The sequence below is a fragment of the Macaca fascicularis genome, chromosome 7 (genome assembly GCF_037993035.2).
Source record: "Macaca fascicularis isolate 582-1 chromosome 7, T2T-MFA8v1.1".
NCBI lineage: Eukaryota > Metazoa > Chordata > Mammalia > Primates > Cercopithecidae > Macaca > Macaca fascicularis.
In genome coordinates this window covers 160,162,980-160,187,466 of record NC_088381.1, presented here as the reverse complement: position 1 = coordinate 160,187,466, position 24,487 = coordinate 160,162,980, and the positions used below count along the sequence as shown (strand labels likewise).

The 24,487-nt window shown below is 41.8% G+C and overlaps 1 long non-coding RNA gene across 2 annotated transcripts; it reads right to left on the bottom strand.

The window, feature by feature from the left end:
• On the bottom strand, window positions 1-24,124 carry LOC141407321 (uncharacterized). Of its 2 annotated transcripts, XR_012416081.1 has the most exons (3): window positions 24,018-24,124; window positions 9,700-9,817; window positions 591-698 (listed from the first exon to the last, which is right to left on the bottom strand). It is a non-coding gene; the product is annotated as an uncharacterized lncRNA (long non-coding RNA). The 2 variants fall into 2 exon arrangements; XR_012416080.1 differs by lacking the exons at window positions 9,700-9,817; window positions 24,018-24,124 and adding an exon at window positions 6,299-7,565 and having other exon boundaries at window positions 1-698.
• Between the last annotated feature and the right edge of the window lie 363 nt (window positions 24,125-24,487).

Sequence of the window (24,487 nt, the reverse complement as noted above, 5' to 3'; positions counted from 1 at the left end):
TCAGAATTATTCAAAGACACTTTTAATAATATAAATAATTCACATTTTTTGAGCACTTATTTTCCAGAAGACATTGTTCTTTGTGTTTTACAACTATAAGCTCATTTAATCTTTACAATAATGTAAAATAGGTAATATTATAACCCCAATTTACAGATGAGAAACTGAGGCACAGAAACGTCTAAGGCTAGTCTTGTAGTCTTGGTTCGGAGCTCATGGGCTAACACTCCCAGTACTGCTTCATGGTAGTCAGAATGGCACTGAACCCAGAGTATCCCCTGGCTATGATGTTACTGAGGAGGGTGCTGTTTACCTGTGCCCCCACCTCCATCATTCTCTCAAGAGTCAGAGTCTTCCATACCATATGGGGCTGGAGAAGGTCTGAGTTTCAGGCCCCCTGGCTTCTCCAGTTAGAAACCCTGGGGTTCCACACTGTCCTGCACCAACTCTGCCTGGTGCCACCTTCATAACTCTGTTGGCCATATGGGGAGTCTGGGACCCAGAGCTTCCTCCCCAGGCACCAGCAGAGGCAAGCCAGAAGCCCTTTGCTTCCCTGCACCACACACAGGCCCAGTCCCCAGCCAGGATCCATACTCCACCACCAGAAGTGCATTCCCTCAAGAACAGGGGTGCCAGGCTTCCTGCAGGATGATCCCATCGGCTCAGAGACCCCAAGTCTTGCATAACAGCTTAGGGGCCTAGAAGAGTAGATAAGAGTTCCTGTTAAGTTAGGGTCTTCATGTTAATTCCACTACTTAAAACTGACTTCGGGCTGTAATCTCAGCACTTAGGGAAGCCAAGGTGAAAGAATTGCTTGAGGCCAGGAGTTTAAAACCAGCCCGGGCAACACAGCAAGACCCTGTCTCTATTAAAAAACAAAAACAAACAAAAAAAAAACTCTGACTTCAAGTAGGTCACAGGCCTTTCTCTGACTACCAGGACACACTCTCCCAGTGAGACTGGAGAGGACCGAAATATCAGATGAATTCTTCTTTTGTCACACTCTTGTGATTTCAAGCCCACACAATAACCCTAAGAGGTAAATACATTACCATTTTTCATCAACTCTACAATGCACCATTATTTTATATACCACTGAGAAAAGGGAGGGAGGAACTCTAATGCAACTTTGATGTGCAAACAATTGTAACACTCTCCCAATTTCAGACGTGTTGTAATATGGGCATGTGCGCTTCCCGGAATGGATGAAATGTGGTGTAATCCCTATTTTATGGATTAGGAAACTATGACCTTGGTATAGGTTACTGAGTCAAGCTCTTGGGGAAAATAAGGGCAAGTGGTTTTTGAGGTTTTTGCTTTGCCACTAAATCCCACGTCTTCTACCACCTGACTCACCTTCCTTGGGGGTGTGTAAGACAGAAGAAATGGGCAGGCCATCTTTGCAGAGAAACACACACATCAGTGATGGACTATTTATGGGGAATCAGACTTTGCCTTGGGCTGCTTTGGGACACTGTAATTGCAGTGAATTCAGAGAGCAGATAGAATGGGATTGGCATGCAGCAGGCAAGGCCAGGAAGAGATGATTGAAGAGCAGGGAGGAAAGGCAGGAAGAGCCCTGGGAGGAAAGGGAAGAGGGAAGGTGGAGCCCTGGACCCTGCCCTCAGCTCTCCCATTCATCAACTGGTTGATCCCTTCCCTGAGCCACATTAACAGAAGAGGAGCCAGGCATAGTGGCTCATGCCTGTAATCCCAACAGCTTGGGAGGTTGAGGCAGGAGGATCAGTTGAAGCCACAAGTTTGAGACCTGCCTAGGCAACATGGCAAAATCCCCATCTCTAAAGATACACTTAAAAATGAGCCATGTGTGGTGGCGCACATCTGTAGTCCCAGCTACTCCACCAACTGAGGTGGGAAGGTCACCTGAGCCCAGGAGTTCGAGGCTGCAGTGGGCTATGACAGCACCACTGCACTCCAGGCTGGGCGACAGGGCAAGACCTTGTCTCAAAACAAAACAAAACAAAACAAAACAACACACAAAAACCAGAAAAAGCCAGGGGAAATCCATTTGAGGAGGATCCTCAGTGAGATGCTGAATAACAATGCACTGTAAAAATGATAAAGCATTCTGGTTGGGCACGGTGGCTCACTCCTGTAATCCCAGCACTTTGGGAGGCCAAGGTGGGCAGATCACCTGAGGTCAGGAGTTTGAGACCAGCCTGGCCAACATGGCAAAACCCCGTCTCTACTAAAAATACAAACATCAGCTGGGTGCAGTGGCTGGCACCTGTAATCCCAGCTACTTGGGAGGCTGAGGCAGGAGAATTGCTTGAACCCAGGTGGAGGCTGCAGTGAGGCGAGATCACACCACTGCACTCCAGCCTGGGTGACAGAGTGAAACTCCATCTCCAAACAAATAAATAAATAAATAAAAATAAAAAATAAAAGTAAAGATTATAAAGCAGTCAGCAAATTTAAGTTTCCTAAAATAATAAGTAAAAATACAAAAACCTAAGCAGCATGTGGGACCCATCTCACATGGGACAGCATGCTATCACATTTAAAAGCAACCCCAAAATGAACTGGAATGCAAGTTACATCTTTATTTTATTTTTCTATTTCTTGAAATGGAGTCTCACTCTGTCGCCCAGGCTAGAGCGCAGTGGCACGATCTCAGCTCACTGTCACCTCCTGCTTCCCGGTTCAAGCAATTCTCCTCCCTCCGCCTCCTAAGTAGTTGGGACTACAGGCACGCATCACCACATCTGGCTAATTTTTGTATTTTTAGTAGAGACGGGGTTTCACCATGTTGGCCAGGATGGTCTCGATCTCCTGACCTCATGATCTGCCTGCCTCAGCCTCCCAAAGTGCTCAAAGTGCGGGGATTACAGGCGTGAGCCACCGTGCCCGGCCAAACTAAGTCTTTACTCTCATCTTTTGAAAACTGCCAAAAAGAAATCACGTTCTCTTGCTTGTCTTGTGTGACACAAGTTGTATCTCCTGCAACATCAACCGGAAGCTGTGTTGAAACTCCATTCAGGCTCAATCTGTGTCTCCCTCCCTCCCTTCCTTTCTCTCACCTTGAATTCCCAAAACTTAAAAGAAAACCTAACCTAACCTAACCTAATAAAGGCCTTACTCACAATTCCTTGCATTTCAGAATCTACCCTTTTTCTCTTGCAGGCAGATTGTTGCCCTTTTGGAAACAACTCAATTTTTTTTTTTTTTTTTTTTTTTAGACAGAGTCTTGCTCTGTTGCCCAGGCTGGAGTGCAGTGGCGTGATCTCGGCTCACTGCAATCTCCGCCACCATGCCCAGCTAATTTTTGTATTTTTAGTAGAGATGGGGTTTCACCATGTTGGCCAGGTCAGTCTTGAACTCCTGACCTCAAATGATCCACTCACTTCAGCTTCCCAAACTGTTGGGATTATAGGCATAAGCCACTGCACCCAGTGTCAATCTACATTTTTTTGACCCTTAAAATTTCTTTGATTTCATCCACCATCATAGTTAGCACACCAACCACCCAGGCCCAGAAGCTGCCCGCTAGGCAAGGGTGTGGGGAGCATGTTAATACTTTTTGTTCCTGGCATATAAACATAAGCATCAAGGATCTCTTGACCTGTCACATAGCAGCTGTCAGATTCCTGATTGGGAGGTAAGAATAATGCATGGTCTAAGTTCTCCCAGTGACTGTTTTTAAGCTATTTCTACAGACACGCAAACTTAAGATTTCCCCCCAAACTATCCCTCAAAAAAAGGGAGCTGCCCTATATTCAGGTCCTTACAAAATCTAGCATGTTACAGAAAAAGCTCTCTTGCTATCTTGAACATTAAAATACTATTTTGAGAAGATACATTAGTCTGAAGAAAATCAGTCAATGCCAATTTGGAATGCTTGTAAAGATCTTGATAATCGCATGATAGAAACAATGAAAAAAGAGACAGAAACACTTAATGCTGATTTAGTCCTTTCAGGGAAGGGCCTTACAATTGTGTGGGAAGTTGTGAAAGAAAAAAAAAAATACGGCTGGGTGCAGTAGCTCATGCTTGTAATCCCAGCACTTCGGGAGGCCGAGGCCGGTGGATCACCCGAGGTCAGGAGTTCCAGACCAGCCTGACCAACATGGAGAAACCCCACCTATACTAAAAATACAAAATTAGCCAGGCATGGTGTCGCATGCCTGTAATCCCAGCTACTTGGGAGGCTGAGGCGGGAGAATTGCTTGAACCTGGGAAGCAGAGGTTGCGGTGAGCTGAGAACACGCCATTGCATTCCAGCCTGGGGGACAAGAGCGAAACTCCATCTCAAAAACACACACACACACACACACACACACACACACACACTTTTAAAAGACTATAGTGCTTATGATATAGAAGTCTAAATATGTTTCCACAGGAAGAATCGTTCCCTGTTATTTCTGATGATAGTATCATGTATAGTTTCAAAAGATGTGGCCTCTCAACCAATGTGCACTGAGGTGTGAAACTGTTAGAGGACTCCAGGGAATGAGGATGAAGATGCTGATGTCAGCCAGGCACCATGGCCTGTGCCTGGAATCCCAACACTTTGGGAGACCCAGGAGAATCGCTTGAGGCCAGGAGTTCAAGACCAGCCTAACTAACATGGTGAAACCCCATTTCTACTAAAAAATAAAAAAATTAGCAGGGCATGGTGGCATGTGCTGGTAATCCCAGTTACTTGGGAGGCTGAGGCCAGAGAATAGCTTGAACCCAGGAGGTGGAGGTTGTAGTGGGCCAAGATCGCACTGCTGTACTCCAGCCTGGGTAACAGAGTGAGACTCCATCTCAAAAAAAAGAAAAAGAAAAGAAAAAAACAGTTTTGCTGGTTGCAGTTCCTCATGCCTATAATCCCAACACTTTGGGAGGCCAAGGCGAGCAGATCACCTGAGGTCAGGAGTTCAAGACTAGCCTGGTCAACATGGTGAAGTCCCGTCTCTACTAAAAATACAAAAATTAGCCAGGCGTGGTGGCACACACCTGTAATCCCAGCTACTCGGGAGGCTGAGGCAGGAGAATCGCTTGAGCCTGGTAGGTGGAGGTTGCAGTGAGCTGAGATCACGCCATTGCACTCTAGCCTGCCAATATACTTATATATATGGAAAATCTCTGATTTGGCAATTTGGCAACATTTCTGCTCCACTTAGAATTCTCCAGCCTGGGCGACAGAGTGAGACTCCGTCTCAAAAAAACAAAACAAAACCAAAAAAAACCCAAGAATTTTCTGAAGACTTTTTGGTTAGAGAGAACAGTTGACTGCAAATTATCCACTGCTATAGTTGTGTGATGCTTTGATTTTTCAAAGTGCTTGTCTGTCCGTCATATTTGATCCCCATCCCCAACAACCCTGCATGGTAAACAGGACACTTGCTCCAGTTTACAGGTCAGAGGAAGATTAAGTTTAGAAAAAAAAAAAAACTAACAAATATTTGTGTGGCTGTCACAGTTGTTTGGTTCCATGGGGTGGGCACGTTTTAGTGAGAACTCTTCTATTGCAAATTTAGGAAAAACCAGCTCAAACTAGATCATACGAACAAACCAACCAAAAAAAAGGAGGCCGGGGAAATTCATTGGTTCATATAATAAGTTCAAGAGGTGGATTGAGGGGACCTCAAACAATATCATATTCTCTCCCTGTCTCCTGTGTGGGTGACATTCTCAGGTAGGCTGCCCCCAAGATGTGGCAAAGAGACAAAGATGATCACCACCCCCAGGACTGGATCCTGCCAACTTTGCAGCCTGGTGGCTGTTTTGGTTTGTATGTTTGTTTGTTTTTGAGATGGAGTCTGGTTCTGTCACCCAGGCTGGAGTACAGTGGCGTAATCTCGGCTCACTGCAACCTCCGCCTCCCAGGTTTAAGGGATTCTCCTGCCTCAGCCTCCCAAGTAGCTGGGACTACAGGTGCACACCACCACACCCGGCTAATTTTTGTATTTTTGGTAGAGAGGGGGTTTCACCATGTTGGCCACGTTAGTCTCAAACTCCTGACCTCAGGTGATCCGCCCTCCTCAGCCTCCTAAAGTGCTGGGATTACGGGCGTGAGCCACCGTGTCCGGCCCACCCACCAGTTTTTTAAAGGTCTGGTGCTGGGACTCTCTGGCCTGGCCCAAGTCTGGTTCTCGGCCCTGAACCAACCAGGCGGCTCTGCCTTGTGTCACAGGCTCACCGCTGGCGCTGGGAGTGTGGTCCTTCCCCTCAGCACAGGGAAAGGCTTGGTTTCTCAGAGGAAAACCAGGTGTTGTAACTAGCAGGAGGAGGAATGGATGCTGGATAGGCAGAAACTGCAGATGTCCATTACAGTCACCATGCTCACCATTCAGCTGAAGCAGAGCAGCGCTGTCCTGGGTCCTATAACCAGATCGCAGACTCCAGATCTCGTGGCCCATTTCCATATGGGTGGAGAGAAATTCATTGACATGACTTAAAATGGCTGAACTGATAGCAAAACCCAGTCCATCAGCTCTCTGGCTTTAAACTCACACTTATTGTCAGAATCCCAGCTTGCCCCTATCCTACCATGCCTCGCATTTCTGGCAAATCACCTACCACCTCCCCTGTAAAGCAACACCTTTCATTTAGAAAGAACATATTCCCAGGCATACAGTAAGTCAATGGTCAAGCCTCCCTGTGTTCTTCCTTTAGATTTGCTGGGAGGCAAAGGGAAAGCCATCCAGGGCCCAGCCTCTATTTCTCCTTCTCAGGTTACCCCAACTAAGGTACTTTCATAGTTCCCCCTACTTCCCTCTTTCTTTCCATTACCCCGCTCTTGAGTGTCTATCTATCTGTCCAGTTCTGATTGATTGAAGAGGCTGCTCTGTCCATGTTCTTACACATATAACAGTGCCAAGACTGTGCCAGATTTCTTTTTCCTCCCCCAGAGTCCAGCACTCTGCCTGTAGGCCACTTTCAATAAATGGTTCTAACTTGCACCAGCCCCACTTTTGGGGTGACTTGAGGGTTAATAGGCACAATGTAAGATAGACATTAGTCATTTCTATTTCTAGACTTTCTGATAACAGGTTGTTCCAGAGTGGACGGGAGCAGTTCCAGAGGCATTGCATAGGATGCAAATCTGTCTTCGGGCTATTTTCTTAATCAAAGCATCATTTGGTTGCTTTATGGTATTTTTTTAAAAGTAATTTCTCTGGATGGTGTCCTTCTTTAGCCTAGCTCTTCCCAGTAAAAAGCTCTTCTTTTGTATATCTACATTCTTTCTAGAGATGGATATTGATGAAATGATACATTTCATTTCTCTCAAATGTTTAAAGGGCCGGGCACGGTGGCTCACGCCTGTAATTCCAGCACTTTGGGAGACCGAGGCAGGCGGATCATGAGGTCAGGAGTTCAAGACCAGCCTGGCCAATATGGTGAAACCCTGTTTCTACTAAAAAACACAAAAATTAGCCGAGTGTGGCAGCACACGCCTGTAGTCCCACCTACTCAGGAGGCTGAGGCAGAAGAATTGCTTGAACCTGGTGGGCAGAGGTTGCACTGAACTGAGATCACGCCACTGTACTCGGGTCTGGGTGACAGAATGAGACTCTGTCTAAAAAAAAAAAAAAAGAGAGAAAGAAAGAAAGAGAGACAGAAAGAAAGAAAAAAAGAAAGAAAGAAAAAGAAAGAAAGAAAGAACATGTTTAAAGGGGGAATTAATGTTTTCTGAAGCTCTGCATGAGTTTTCAAAAATCCGTAGGATGGTGCATTTTTAATAACTCCAACTAATTACACCTTTTAAGATTAGGCTGAAACCTTTACGTTGAGCACCATTGAAAACTACCAATAAAACCAATTTATTATGAACAGAACATGGTTTCAATAGTAAAATACCTACAGGAGACAGCCATTTGTACAAGAAAGATTTTCCCCTGTTCAAGTTTGAGGAGATCTACAGTAAATCCATCCAACAAAGGAATGTTCTTTGTAAGTGTTAAAATGATGTGCACAGCTTTCTTCTTTGCTGAGAACAGTGGGCTGAATTAATGTAGTATTTGTTTTCTACCCAGTAAATTATGATGGTAATGAGGAAGGGGAGGGCCGTGTGGAGGATGACAGCTCTGGAGACCCAGAAAGGCATTCATTTACCAGGTTTCACTTTTATTACCTATTCCCCAGTGTCTTGGATCTAAAAAAATAGATGCCCTATCTATTTTTGGCATGCCCTAAGCAGCAAAATATGTTTGTCTTAGATGATAGAATCATAAGGTAGAAAAAGATCCAATGAATTATCCAGTTTAACCCTACCTGTATTAGTCCATTTTCACCTGCTATGAAGCAATACCTGAGACTGGGTAATTTATAAAGAAAAGCGGTTTAATTGACTCACAGTTCCACAGGGCTGGGGAGGCTTCAGGAAACTTACAATCATGGCAGAAGGGAAAGCAAGCACGTCCTTTTTCACAAGGTGGCAGGAGAGAGTAGCACCAGCAGGTGAAATGCCAGATGCTTATAAAACCATAAAATCCCGTGAGAACTCACTTCCTATCACAAGACCAGCATGGAGGTAACCACCCCCACGATTCAATTACCTCCCACGACATGGGGGTTATGGGAACTACAATTCAAGATGTGATTTGGGTGGGGACACAGCCAAACCATATCACCACCCAAGGTCCATTTTACAGATAAATAAACCGAGAGTCAGAGACGGCCAGAGATTTCTTCACGTAGAAAGTGGCAGCATCAAGGCTTCCAAATCTCTAGTCAGTGTTCTTTCTACACCAAGCACTCATTTGTTCTCACTCACCATGACTGTCATTCATTTTGGATAGCCAAGGCCGACAAAACCCTAAATACTGGTGCCAAACCAAATGTACATGTTCTTAAAACATCTCACATAAAGCCATATTTAATATCAGAACTTGTCCAGACTTTTAAAAATGCAGTGAATCATATATTGGAAATGAGAGGGGCATAGATTGGACTACATTGTGATGTCCTCAGAGACAGGAGTCTACTTAATGCAAGGCTAGGCAGTGGCGGACCCTAGGGCCCAAGGGCAGTAATGTCCCGGGGGAAATGCCTCCAGGAAGTCTCCTCTGCCTCCTGCTCATTCTTCTTCCTCCCCTCTTTCTCCATCACCTCCTCTACTGCGTCTCTTCAGCTCCATTGTATACTGGCACTGAGGACAGAGGCGGTAAGGATTTTCATATGACATTCATATCATTTTCTTTCAGCTTAGGTACTCATTGAGGAAAAAGAATTAGTAAAATCCATTGAACATGTGGAAAATTTTCAACTTTAGTGCAGACCTGGGTGAGAATCTTCCCTCAGCCATTAAAATATATAGGTCCTTCCCCTTTCTATCTTTCTTCCTTCCTTGCTTCCCCTTCCTTCCTTGCTTCCCTTTCCTTCCTCCTTCCTCCCTTCCTTCCTTCTTTCCTTCCTTCCTTCCTTCCTTCCTTCCCTTCCCTCCCTCCCTCTTTCCTTCCTTCTTTCCTTCCCTCCTTCCTTCCTTTCTTCTTTCCTTCCTTTCTCCCTTTCTTTCAGAGATGGGCATCTCACTTTGTTGCTCAGGCTCGCATTGAACTTCTGTCCTCAAGTGACCCTCCCACCTGCGCCTCCCAAAGTTTTGGGATTACAAACATGAGCCACTGCACCCAGCCTCACACACATCTTTAGAAAATATATTACTCTGTCAAGATCAGCCTGGCCAATATGGTGAAACCCTGTCTCTACTAAAAATACAAAAATTAGTCAGGCAGTAGTGGCATGTACCTGTAATCCCAGCTACTCGGGAGGCTGAGGCCAGAGAATCGCCTGAGCCTGGGAGATGGAGGTTGCAGTGAGCCGAGATCGTGCTACCGCACTCCAGTCTGGGCGACAGAGTAAGACCCTGTCTCAAAAAAAAAAAAAAAAAGAAGAAAGAAAATATATTACTCTGCAACTTACTGTCATTTTAATATAAACATCTTTCCAGATCAGTATGCAATAACCATCTCTCAATCTAAATTATTTTTAATGTGTTAGATATCCTGCATATAGATATACATTATCAGCTCAACTACTCCCCTATTTATGAATGTAGTTGGGCTTGCTATTGTAAACAATGCAGTAATAATGTGCCTAGCCCTGCGTCTGCCACATAGTAAGTCCAAATGTTAGGTTTCCTATCTTCCTTAGCTATTTTGCTGCCTTCATAGTCAGAAAGGGAATTAGAATGGACACTGAGGTTAGCAACTCCAAATACCCCACTACTAATTATTTTGTACATCTCTCCTTGCTGAGTCTGGAAGTTTTCCTTGGTTTCTGAATTTGCATTTGGCACTAGTCCTTTCCCTACTTTATTTCAAAGGCAGAGATCTCAAAATGTTACATCTGTCTGGAGTAGCTCTAACAGCAGTAAAAAAATGCTCCAGAATGGGACAGGTGGAGCAGCATCACGCTGTGAAAGCATTTCGAGCAAGGAAAACACCATGCAATTCTGGATTAAACTCCAGCTCTAACTAAGGTGACCATTGTTTCTATTTTGAAAGGGTGGTGAGGAAAAGCAAATCAAAGCCCTAGAAATGAAAAGATCCTGAATTCTCAATCCAACGACCAGAGAAGCATGGAGGTTTCCTTTTCTAAAGTATAGGAAATACACTCGTCTTATAATTTTATGAGTCTCCTTTCAATCTATATAAATGATTCCTCTTTTTTGAATGTCTATTTGTTGCCACATATGGTCTACAATTGTAGTTACTCCGTTGAAATCCTTAACTATCCTAGCCCAAGAGTGTGAACTTCAGAATACACAGAAATCTGAATTCATACCTTGGCTACGGCTCTTATTTACTAGTGATTGATACCCAGAGAAATGCTCAGTCTCTCTGGGTCTTCACTTCCTCATCTGTATAGTGGGGATAACTTGTTAGATCTGGCATGGGCTGCTATCAAAGGGTTAATCAAAGTAATGGATGGCAAGTATGTGATACATAGTGAGTGCTCAATAACAGTGCTCTTCAGTCTAGGCCGGCAACTAAATGGAAACACTGGGCCTAGTGTATTAAATAGTGTATAACGTGCCCTATCATATAGCTTACAGTGTATTTGCTGTTCATTGATTTCCATGGAATTGCCAGGAGAAGTTAATCCTTTGAGAGCACTCCAGAGCTAACTAAGCTGACATTGGCCTCACATCCAAGGAAACCTAAGTTATAGAACGAAGAACTCACCCAAAACTTAAGCACTGGCATTTCTTGGGATGTCTGCTTGAGGCTGAAGCCTATGGGTGAGTTTTGGACAGTTCCACAACAGCCCTGCTTGTTCCCATTGTGAAACATATTAAATAATAATTAAGCCAGGCATGGTGGCTCACAACTGTAATCCCAGCACTTTGGGAGCCCAAGGCAGTCAGATCACCTGAGGTCAGGAGTCTAAGACTAGCCTGGCCAACATGGTGAAACCCCATATCTACTAAAAATACAAAAATTAGCTGGGCATGGTGGCGGACACCTATAATCCCAACTACTCAGAAGGCTGAGGCAGGAGAATCACTTGAACCCAGGAGGCAGAGGTTGCAGTGAGCCAAGATCGCACCATTGCCTTCCAGCCTGGGTGACAAGAGCGAAACACTGTCTCAAAAAAATAATAATAATTAGCAATAAGGTAATGAGGAAAGTGACAGTTCTAACAAATCTTTTAAAACCTTGTTCTGTCTTTCCCAGCTGATTGGGGTCTAATATGGTCTCCTAAGTTTTATGAGAGAAAGAAACCTTCTTTAAAAAACAGGAGGAGGGCCGGGCGTGGTGGCTCAAGCCTGTAATCCCAGCACTTTGGGAGGCCGAGACGGGTGGATCACGAGGTCAGGAGATCGAGACCATCCTGGCTAACACGGTGAAACCCCGTCTCTACTAAAAAATACAAAAAAACTAGCCGGGCGAGGTGGTGGGCGCCTGTAGTCCCAGCTACTCAGGAGGCTGAGGCAGGAGAATGGCGTGGACCCAGGAGGCAGAGCTTGCAGTGAGCTGAGATCCGGCCGCTGCACTCCAGCCTGGGCTACAGAGCGAGACTCCGTCTCAAAAAAAAAAAAAAAAAAAAAAAAAACAGGAGGAGGAAAGGCAAATGGAGATAATTAACATATAAGATGCTGGAACAGGAAGCAAATTCTTCAAGCAGTGATGTATTTGGGGATGATGGTAGTAGACTACTGATGCTCTCATTTAGTTGGTAAATGTTGAAGACTTACCTCCTCTTTCCCAAAGAAAGAGAATTTACTACATGTAGAACACACAAAGCCAGGGCATCCTGGGCATGAAGGAATGCTGCAATTTACCTGATCAGCTTCATGGAGCCTTTTAGTGACCCTGAGCTCATTCCTTCCTGAGGTTCTCTCTCTTCCAAAAATGAGCCCTATTGCCTATTCCAACCTAAATCAAATACCCTTAGTTCCTATTTGTTAGTTTCCAGGTCCTTCAACAAGCTAGTTTCTCCCCTCTGGGCCTACATCAGTTATTAATGTTCCTAAAAAGTGAGACTCAGGGGCCGGGTGCAGTGGCTCACACTTATAATCCCAGCACTTTGGGAGGCTGAGGTGGGTGGATCGCTTGAGCCCAGGAGTTCAAGACCAGTTTGGGCAACATGGCAAAACCCTATCTCTAAATAAATAAATAAATAAATAAAAATACAAAACTAGCTGGTCTTGGTGATGCAAATCTATAGTCCCAGCTACCCAGGAGGCTGAAGTGGGAGGATCACTTGAGCACAGGAGGTAGAGGCTGCAGTGAACCCAGACTGACCCACTGCACTCCAGTCTGGATGATAGAGAGAGACGCTGTCTCAAAAATAAATAAATAAAAAAAAATAAATTAAAAAAAAAAAAAAGAAGTGGGATTTACTCCTTTTGCAATGATTTGCTAGTATCCACCATGAAGCATAGTTTTATTCATAAATGTCTGCATTTCAGATTACAGAGAAAAAATTGGAAACCATCCAAAAATGGAAGAGAACTGAATAAATAATGATATAGCCACATGATGCAGTATTTGCAGCCATTATAAGATGTTTTAAAGAAAAAAAGTTTATAAACATGGAAAAGTTTTCTAAAGGCATGATACAAAATTATATACATATTATATAAACATTTCACAGAAAAAAAGATGGAGATACAACAAAATGATAAAAGTACTACATTTAGTGGCACTTTCCTGTTTGTTTTTCTATGCCTTCTAAATTTTCTATAATGTGCATTTACTACTCATTAGAGTGGAAATTAAAATAAAGGAAGGGAGAGTGTTTGCTGAATGCAGGGCTTTAATCAGGGTCTTTCTTACCAGTAGAATGAAGCAGCCCCACCACGACCTTTATTTTAAACAGTATATTAGCAATTACTGAGTCTGTTTGTTTATTAGTAATGTGGCCCTAAGTCCATTACCTTTTTTTGGCTGCTATCTCTATACTCAGCTTATAGTCCACCAAAACCTTTTTTGTAAAACCAAGAATTCTAGACTTTATCTCTCCATTATTTTGTACCAATGGTTTGGAAAGACAAGTGACAGTTCATTTTCCTAGGTTTAGCCCATTGTCCAAATTTGTTAGGATCCCTTTTGGTACCAACTTTGTCTTCTCATACAAGAGCTACTTCTTCCAGTGGTAGGTCATTTGCAAATTTTCTTAACCTGCCCCCAGTATCCTCAAACCAGAAATTTGTTAAAATGCCACATAAGGTAAAATGAGGACAGAAACTGTGATTTCACACCAGCACAGATCCATCAATGAGCAACCTTTGAAAACAGCTTTGGAAGGGTTAGACACCCACTTCATTAAACCCCTACCCAACCCTCATCTCTCCCTCTTATCCAAAGATTTTATGAGAAATTGTTCGATGACTCTTTGGAACCAACACATAAACATTCCTGGATAAAGATGTTGTAAGATTCTCATACAGCCTGTGAATTTTCTTATTTTTGACTAAGGGATACTTGTTTTCTGCTATTCTATGGGAAATAGCATAAAATCAGTAGTAAAGATAAGAAAAGATTCAGTATCTCTAGATTAATGCATATCACATTGACCAAACCAGAAAGTTTGCTGCATTTAAATTGTCTTAGGGCCAGGCATGGTGGCTCCCACCTGTAATCTCAGCACTGTGGGAGGCCGAGGCAGGCGGATCACCTGAGGTCAGGAGTTTGAGACCAGTCTGACCAACACAGTGAAACCCTGTCTCTACTAAAATCACAAAAAATTAGCCGGGTGTGGTGGCAGGTGCCTGTAATCCCAGCTACTCGGGACGCTGAGAAACGAGAATCGCTTGTACCCAGGATGTGGAGGTTGCAGTGAGCCAAAATTGCACCACTGCACTCCAGCCTGGGCAACATAGCAAGACTCTATCTCAAAAAAAAAAAAATTGTCTTAGAAAATGTCTAAAGATAAAAATGTGTTAGAGGTCATATGGTATAAATTCCACTGTTATCTAGAGGAAATTATAATACATTGGAAGTTACCTTAAAGGATTCTTATCTACAAGTTACAAGGATAAATACTAGAGCACCTTTTCATAGGTCACATAGCTTGGCAAAGGTACTGATTTGCCAGTGATCAGCTGCGTGACTTTGAAAAAGCCACTTGGACCCCCCGCCCCCACAGCAAGCTTCTTTCAATTGTGAAAATGGAGATGATACCTAGCCTTAGGGGATGTACTAAAGACAGAATTAGGCAATTAATAATTGTTAACATATATTAAGGTGCTGTGTGCCACACTCCAGTACTTTGCACGGTTCACATCATTTAGTCCTCACATGACCCTAGGAAGCGGTACGATGACCATCCCTATATACTTGACATGCTAAGATATAAAGTAACTGGCCTGATCCACACAGAAAGTGTGGCCCTGGCATTTGAAGCCCAACTCCAGAGCCTGCACTCTTAGGACTACATCTACTGAGTGAATATTTATTTTTGCCTCCCAGCATCCATTCTTCTATCTTTTGGTAACAGACCCTTAAATTCTTAGACTCCCCCTATCTGTGTCTAATCCTGGTAAGACTAACAATCAGGATGTCCATCTCTCTAGCCATGACAAAAGCCAGGCTGGATTTCCCTCATGACATTATACATGGAGAGACCTGATTCCTTCCCTTAGGAATGCCTTGAAAGCCTACTTGGGGAGGCCACAGTGGCCCACACCAGTAACCCAGCACACTGGGAGGCCGAGGCAGGAGGATCACTTGAGCCCAGGAGTTTGAGAACAACTGGGCCACATGGTGAGACTCAGTCTCTACAAGAAATACAATAATTAGGCCAGGCATGGTGGAACACCTGAGGTCAGGAGTTCAAGACCAGGCTGGCCAACATGGCAAAATCCCATCTCTACTAAAAATACAAAAATTAGCAGGCCATGGTGGTGCACACTTGTAGTCCCAGCTACTTGGGAGGCTGAGGCAGAAGAATCACTTGAACTTGGGAGGCGGAAGTTGCAGTGAGCCAAGATTGGTGCCACTGCACTCCAGCCTGGGCAACAGAGAGAGGCTCTATCTTAAAAAAAAAAAAAAAAATTTTATATATATTAGCTGAGCACTGTGGTACATGCTTGTAGTCCCAGCTACTCGACAGGCTAAGGTGAGAGGATCACTTGAGCCCGAGGTTAAGGTGGCAGTGAGCCATGTTTGTGCCACTGCATTCTGCCTGGACAAGAGAGCGAGACTGTTTCAAAGTAAAAAGACTATTTGGCCTGCTGCCTGGATCCAAAGAGCTACCTGTGGTTACCATCCCATTAAACCCACTTTTTTCCTAAGTTAGCTAGAGATCGTTTCTTTTGCTCAACTCTGAAGAATTGATATGTCGAAACCACGACACACTGTAATGCGTATCATGTGTGAGCAGTGGAGGATTACCAATGACTATCAGCCTCAGTTTTCTCATCTGTAAATAGAGATAATAACAGTACCCAAACTGCCCACACTTGTTATGATTAAATAAGACAATGCATGTGAGGTGCTACCGCAGCATTTGGTATGCAGAAAATACTCCATGACACTTACTATTGCTAAGTGCTCAGTTATTTTTTAGAAAAAGGGCACTTGAGCAATTATTCCTAACAGGTGAAACAAATCTCTGAAATGGAAATAATTATGGCCAAAGACTCCATTTTCCCACAGGTAAAGTTCGAATGATTATTATGCAGGTTGCCCACAGTTGTTACGTAATTGGACTCCAACCTGAGCTTTCCAAGGAATTATTTGTCCAGGGGCATTTAACTCCTCCCACTACAAATCACTAAGATTGAACAGCTGCTGTTTAATAAAAGAACACCTCAGCACTCAATGCAGCTAACTTGGTCCTGACACTCCTAAAACTGAGTTAAGAGGGTGGATGATCCAAATGCACTGACAGGCAGTTTTGCTTTTTTTTTTTTTTTCCAAGGACAGTTATAAAATAATATTAACACATTACTTAAGATCTCTAACTGTGAATGTGTCCTGGCTCAGACAGCATTTCAGATTGAGACGGCTACTCCTGCTGTACCCATTTCCCTCTCAATACTGGGTTTACACCTTCTTCCTTTTCATCTTTTCCTTCCTAACTCCACTCCACAATGATCATTAATTTGTCTCACGCCTGCTTGAACATTACGTATAAGGCTTAACTATAGAGTAGAAAGTCATCAGGAAAACATTTTAACAAAATGAGCAAGACAAAAACCCAAAGACTATACGCAGTCCAGGATAGACCTTCAGAATCTGTTTATTCCACAACTGCTAAAGCACCATGTGAATTGGAACACCCGTTTTGGCACTGCCATCTGAGCCAAAAGTGCCTTCCTTAAAATCCCCACTGTGGGGTTCAGTTGGCAGGTGCTGTCATGGATCGAGGAAAGGGAGGAAACTCAGTCCTCACAGCAGTGATGCACGGTAGGGGGTGAGGGGCAGAGATGGAGCAAAGGAGCCAGCCACATGGTCAGGAGGTTGGTTAATCACAGGGAGAATGAACAAATAAGCCAATGTATTGAAGACTTTGGAAGTCCAGTTTTTAAATGTAGGGTGGAGAAGATACAATTGTGGAAAGGGAGAAGACTAGAATAAACTCTGTGGAGTAGATGTGAAATAGGGTATCAGTGTGTACTTCTTTTTAATATATATATGGATGGATGAGGTAACAAGCATAGATGCATATATTTCCAAATGTGTCCACTGGGAGAACGCACAGTGCCAATGCTAGTACAGGGGCAATGAGCACAGCCTTAGCATCCGGATCTTGGTTTTAAATACCATTCTCCAGTAATATGAACCAGGACTCTTTGGAGAAGTGGCTGATGTCAGGACTGGGGTAGGGAAAATAAAAGATGAGCCTGGAACATCTTGTGGTGCCAGAAAGCAAGGAAGTACTCAACGAACCATGGGGATGTATTCAAAGGACACAGGAGCTAGCTGGGAAGTGTTCCCACTACTCAAATCTTCCACAATGGCAGCATCAGAATAAATCATAACTTACAGACGATGAAACAGGAACCCATGTTCTATACTGATATGAATATTGAATAAACGGGGAAGAAGAGGCCCCATTTCTACAAAAAATTTAAAAATAATCTGGGTGTGGTGATGCATGCCTGTAGTCCCAGCTAACTCCAAAAGCTGAGGGGAGAACGGCTTGAGCCCAGGAGTTTCAGGCTGCAGTGAGCTATGATCTCACCACTGCACTGTAGCCTGGGCAACAGAGCAAGACACTGTCTCAAAAGAAAAGAAAAGAAAACCACCATTTGGCAATAATTGATCCACACAAGGATCATCAATGGATGCGAAAAGTAAAGGGTAAAATTTTGAGAAATAGGATATTGACAGTCTTAAAATAGCTACCCACAAAATACCTAATTCCTCATTAATTAATAAGTACCTGTAATAAATATTTCACTGTGGATACATATGTCAAAACATAATGTTGTACTTTTAAAATTTATACCAAAAAACAAATATAAGTGCAGAAAATATTAACTTAACAGTGGAGAAATCTTGAAAACAACTGTTAAAAATTGTTAAAAATTAACATCACCAGTAATGGAAAAAATTGACATGATGTGCCTCCTGATATCATGCAGAGAAGAAGACAGCATCACCTCTCTGGTATTCCTGCCAAAAATTCACAACTTGAATCTAATCATGAGGAAGTATCAGACAAATCCAAAGTGCACATCATTCTACAAAGTACCCGGCCTGCATTCTTCAAAAATGTCAAGGTCACAAAAAAGGAAAAACCAAGGAACCGCTCCAGATTGAGGCAGACTAAAGGGAAAACATAGCTAAATGCATGCTTCACCCTGAATTGGACCGTGGACCAAAAAAGGAAAGGGTTACTATAAGGATATTTTTGGAGTAAATGGCAACATTCAAATGGGGTTCGTGGATCAAATGGTAGAATTTTATCAATGCTGGTTTCCTGATTTTAAGTACTGTGGTTCTGTAGGAGTGTCCTTGTTTTTAAAAAGTATACACTTAAGTATTTAGGACTAATGGGACATCACAATTGCAACTTAGTAACAGTTCAAAAAATAATGTGAATACATAGCTAGAGAGTGGTATGGAAAATATTGCAGGATGTTAACAATAGAAGAATCTAGGGGAAGGATATACAGGATCTTTTGAACTATTCTAACTTTTCTGTAAGTTTAAAATTATTTCAAAATAGTTAACAAATAAGACAAGTAGTCTTTGAGCTGTTAGGAATTTGTCACACTGAGATTTTTGTTGTTTTTGAGACAGGGTCTCACTCTGTCACCCAGGCTGGAGTGCAGTGGCACGATCATTAGCTCACTGAAGCCTCAATCTCATGGAATCTTCCTGCCTCAGCCTCCTGAGTAACTGCGACTACAGGCATGAGTCGCCACACCTGGCTAATTTTTCTGATTTTTAATAGAGATGAGTTCTCGCTATGTTGCCCAGGTTGGTCTCGATCTCCTAAGCTCAAGCAATCCTCCTGCCTTAGCCTCCCAAGGTGCTGGGATTACAGGTGTGAATCATTGTGCTGGGCCTACACGGATTTTTATACTATTAGAAAAATCTCTACTTAACGGTTTTATTATCTTAGGTAAAAGTATTCAACAAAATAGTTGAAATAACTGTGAAGCTTTTCTTAATAGGCAGTAATGTAGATAAAATGAACAACATTCCGAATCCTCCTTATGACACATAATTCTTTCTCCCTGCGTTTGTCTCAAAAAAAAAAAAAAAAAAAAAAAATCACATAGAAGAAAAACCTTGACAATTTGATTTCTGTATATTCAGGACAAGTATTTGGTTTTTCCTTATAACTGATAAAGAATTTACACAATCTCTTTAGACATTTGTTTTGATATTTAAATATGAAATTTCAACTATACTATGACCTTTGGGTGAGTTGGAAATTATAGTAACTTTATAACTTTGTCATTATCTACATAATTTGATACTTTCTAAAAGTAAAATTCCACTACTTGCATTTTATAGTTTGATATTAAATAGTTAATATAAAATTTAAAAATCAACTGTGATAGCAAATGCTTGTCTTTAGAGAGTTTTTAAAGTCCTTTTTCTTTTTAGGGTGTGTAGGGAGTCATGTAGTAACAAATGGCAACGCCACTGGGGCCAAGACCACAATGTGTTTCTAAAATAATTTACAACATTCCTAATAAGTTTGTTAAATAGACCTGAAGAGAAATGAAGTTCCAAAAATATTTAAAACAAGGGCAGTGGCAGCACCCTTGGAATAAAGTTTCCCACAGCGTTACATTTGATAGTTTTGAATGTATAATATGTAGTTCCTTTTTTCTGTTTTTAACATAACAATTATGTCAGGGAAAAAAGAAAACATCTATGATAAACTGGATATTAAAGTCAACATAACCTCAGAAAATGAGGTAGGAAGGTCTCACGAATCCTTTATATATTCTCCACTTGAAATTATCACTATCAAAAATTTTAGTAGGATTCATGGAATCCTTAACAATTTCACAAAAAAGCACATACACTTTTGGTTTTCTTCGACTATATGGAGAGAGAGAGATGGATTCATTCATTCAGGACTCAGTGCAGTCTCAACCTCCCCAGACTCAAGTGATCCTCCCACCTCAGCCTCCCAAGTAGCTGGGACTATAGCCACCACGCCCAGCTAATTTTTCTACTTTTTGTAGAGACAGGGTTTCACCGTGTTGCCCAGGCTGGTCTTGAACTTCTGAGTTCAAGCACTACGCCTGCCTTGGCCTCCCAAAGTGCTGGGATCACAGGTGTGAGCCATGGCATCCAGCCACGAGGAGAGATTTCAAACTCTCCAAACTTCTATTTTGCTCTTTGGAATCACATTTTGACTTCAAGAGCTAAAATGAAGTGGGAGTGAGCAACGAATGAAAAGCACCAAAAAATAGAGCTGTGTGTGCATGTGTGTATAGTGGTGGGGAGGAAAAGAAAGGGAAAAGCCAAGAAGATACTCTCACTTCCAGCAAAGCCCTGGGTTTTTACATTTTGGTAATTTTTGGTATTTTCACATAAACACAAAGTGATTGAAGTGAGACAAAAACAAAAGAGGAGGTAAAAAAAAATAAAATAAACATTTGGTTGGAACCTGCCCAGGTGGGAAGATTTGAATGTTCCTTCTCTAGTTCCTTTTTTTTTTTTTTTGCAGAGGTGAGGACAGAGTTGCGCTCTGTCACCCAGGTTGGAGTGCAGTGGCGTGATCTTGGCTCACTGCAACCTCCACCTCCCAGGTTCAAGTGATTTTCCTGCCTCAGCCTCCCAAGTAGCTGGGATTACAGGCACCCACCACCACGCTTGACTAATTTTTTGTATTTTTAGTAGGGACGAGTTTTTACCATGTTGGCCAGGCTGGTCTTGAACTCCTGATCTCAAGTGATCCACCTGCCTCGGCCTCCCAAAGTGCAGGGATTACAGGCATGAGCCACCATGTCTGACCTTAGTTCCCATTATTGAATGCAAATTCATTCTACATTCATTCTATGGTTACCACAAAAAAAAAAAAAAAAAACCTGCAATCAACCTCTCAATCACTGAATTACTACCCACTATTTATATCCTTTAAGTGATAATCAGTTCATCAATATTTTAAAGGACAATAATCTTCTGATAAAACTCTAGAATCTTATATTAATCAAAGAAAAGTACAGAAGAATAAGATTTACTCTTTCTCCCCCAACCTTTACTGGACACAATATAGAATAGAAATCAATCTATTTCTCAGCATGCCATTGTCCTAAATAACAGCTGCCATTCTTAGAGAAGATAAACTGAACATATTATTCCTAAGCAAAGTGAATGTAAACTAGGGAACCGAAGCAATAACGCAGTGTAGAAGTAACAACAGATTCTCTAAGACTTGGTTCCAATCCCAACTCTGCCTTTAAACAGTTATGTGGATCTCAACCAAATCCCTTTCCCTGCACAGGGCCATTCATTCAATACTAAAATAAGTGGGTTGAATTATATGAGTTCTATAGTCCCTTTCAGCCCTAACATTAAAAGACTCTAAGTGATAAATGTCAACTGCTTTTTACCTCATATTAAAAATGGGTGGGCTTTTTTGCAGAAATTGGTAAGCTGAATCTTAGGCTGGGTATGGTGGCTCATGCCTGTAATCCCAGGACTTTGGGAGGCCGAGGCAGCTGGATCACTTCACATCAAGAGTTCAAGACCAGCCTGGCCAACATGATGAAACCCCATCTCTATTAAAAATACAAAAATTAGCCTGACGTGGTGGCATGTGCCTGTAGTCCTAACTACTCTGGAGGCTGAGGCAGGAGAATCTCTCGAACCCAGGAGGGGCAGGTTGCAGTGAGCCGAGATTGAGCCACAGCACTCCAGCCTGGGTGACAGAGCAAGATGCTGTCTCAAAAAAAAAAAAAAAAGAAAAAGAAAAAAAAGAAATCAATAAGCAGAATCTTAAACTCACATGAAAATTCAAGAGACCCAGAACAGTCAAAACAATCCTGAAAGAGAACAAAAGTTGGGAAACTCACACTTCCCCAATTTCAAAAGTTACTGCAAAGCTACTGTAATGAAGACATGTGGTACTAGCATAGATATACAGATCAGTGAAACATAATTTCAAGTCCAAGAACAAACCCATACACTCATGAGCAACCAATTTTAAACAGGGGTGGCAGAAAAAATCAATGGAGAAATAGTCTTTTCAACAAATGATGCTGGGACAACTGGATATCCACATGCAAAAAAAATGAAACTGGACCCCTACCTCACACCATATACAAAAATTAACGCTAGGAATAGTGACTCATGCCTGTAATCCCAGCACTTTGGCAGCCAAAGTGGGAGGATTGTTTGAGTCTGGAAGTTTGAGATGACCAGCTTGGGCAACAGAGTGAGAACCTGTCTTCACAAAAAAATTTTAAAAATTAGTCAGAAATGGTGGCACACACTTGTAGTCTCAGCTACTTGGGAGGCTGAGGTGGGAGGACTGCTTGAGGCCAGGAGGTTGAAGCTGCAGTGAGCTGTGACTGCACCAATGCACATCAGCCTGCATGACAGAGTGAGACCCTGCCTCAAAAAAAAAAAAAAAAAAAAGATAATAATTAAAATGACAGACCTAACTATAAGAGCCTAAACTATAAAACTGTTAGAAAAAAAAAAAGGAGTGTAAATCTTCATGACTTTAAATGAAGGAATGGTTTTTTAGATAGAAAAAAAATTTAGTGTAAACCTTCGTGACTTTGAATGAAGGAATGGCTTTTAATATATAAAACCAAGGCCAGGCAAGGTGCCTCACACCTGTAATCCCAGCACTTTGGGGGGCCAAGGCTGGTGGATCACTTGAGGTTAGGAGTTTGGGACCAGCCTGGCCAACATGGCAAAACCATGTCTCTACTAAAAATACAAAAATTAGCCGGGCATGGTGGTGGGTGCCTGTAATCCCAGTACTCAGGAGGCTGAGGCAGGAGAATCGCTTGAATCTGGGAGGCAGAAGTTGCAGAGAGCTGAGATCACGCCACTGCACTCTAGCCTGGGTGACAAAGCAAGACTCCATCTCAAAAAAAAAAAAAATTTTTATATATATATATATATAAAACCAAGCACAAAGAACCAAAGGGAAAAAAACAAATTGGACTTTATCAAAATTAAAAACTTTTGTGCTTCAAAGTACACTATCAAGAAAGTGAAAAGACAAGCCACAGAATGGAATAAAATATTTGCAAATCAATATATAATGGTTTAGTATCCAGAATATATTAAAAAAAAACTCTTATATCTCAACAGTAAAGATAAACAAATTGAAAATGGACAAAGGATTTGAACAGACATTACTCCAAAATACATAATAGTCAATAAGCACATGGAAACAGGCTCCACATCATCAGTCATCAAGGAAATGCAAATCAAAACCTCAGTGAGACACTTCTTCACACACACTATGACTAAAATTTAAAAAGGGAGTTATAAATGTTGCCAAGAATGAGAAAATGGAATGCTCAAACACATGCTGGTGGAAATGCAAAATGTTGTAGCCACTTTGGAAAACAGCCTGGCAGCTCCTCAAAAGGTTAAGCAGAATTACTGTATGATCCAGCAATTCTAATTCTTAGATATATACCCAAGAAAATTGAAAACATATGTACATACAAAAAAAAAAAACTTGCACATGAATGTTCACAGCAGCATTCTTCTTAATAGCCAAAATTTGGAATCAACTCAAATATACATCAACAGATGAATGGATAAGTAAAATGTGGTATATCCATTCAATGGAATAATATTCAGTCACAAAAAGGGTACTGACACATGCTACAACAGTGATGCACTCTGAAAACATTATGCTAAACGAAAGAAGTCAAACATAAAATATCATATATTATTCAATTTTTATGAAATGTCCAGAAAATGCAAATTCAAGGAGACAGAAAGTAGATTAATGGTTGCCAGGGGTCATAGGAAGGGGGCATGAGGAGTGACTGGTAGTGGGTATGGTGTTTCTTTTTGGAGTGATGAAAATGTTCTGGGATTATATAGTGGTAATAGTTGTACAGCTCTGCAAATATACTAAAACCAATGAATTGTACACTTTAAAAGAGTGAATTTTGTTATGTAAATTGTATCTCAATGTTTTTAAAAAGCCAAATGGCTCACCTTAAAAAATGGATTTCCTCACTTCTGTTTCAGGCCACCAAGATATTTCTAAAAATATAGAAATGTTTACAATGATATTTGACATTTATAATCCTACTGCAACAAATACTACAATCAAATTTCTTTTTAACCAAATTATTTGCAGATATCAGTTGATAGTCCACATGTTATACCTATACTTGCTTCTAAATAATAAAGATCTGAAAATTCCTTCTACAGCCATACCACCCTGAACGTGCCCCATCTCATCTGAAAATTCCACTGAGTTCATGATTTATCTCATAGTCATTTTTAAAATTTATATTTTTCTGAAGTAACAGAAGTTAAAACAAAGTCTTCATTTGAGAAATTTTAGTAATATTGTCATCTAGAAACAGGTAAAACTATTGCTCTTGCAATGACTATTATTTAGCACAATCATCTTAAGGCAATACTTTAAAATTTAATTCCTGTTCATAGGACAATAAAAA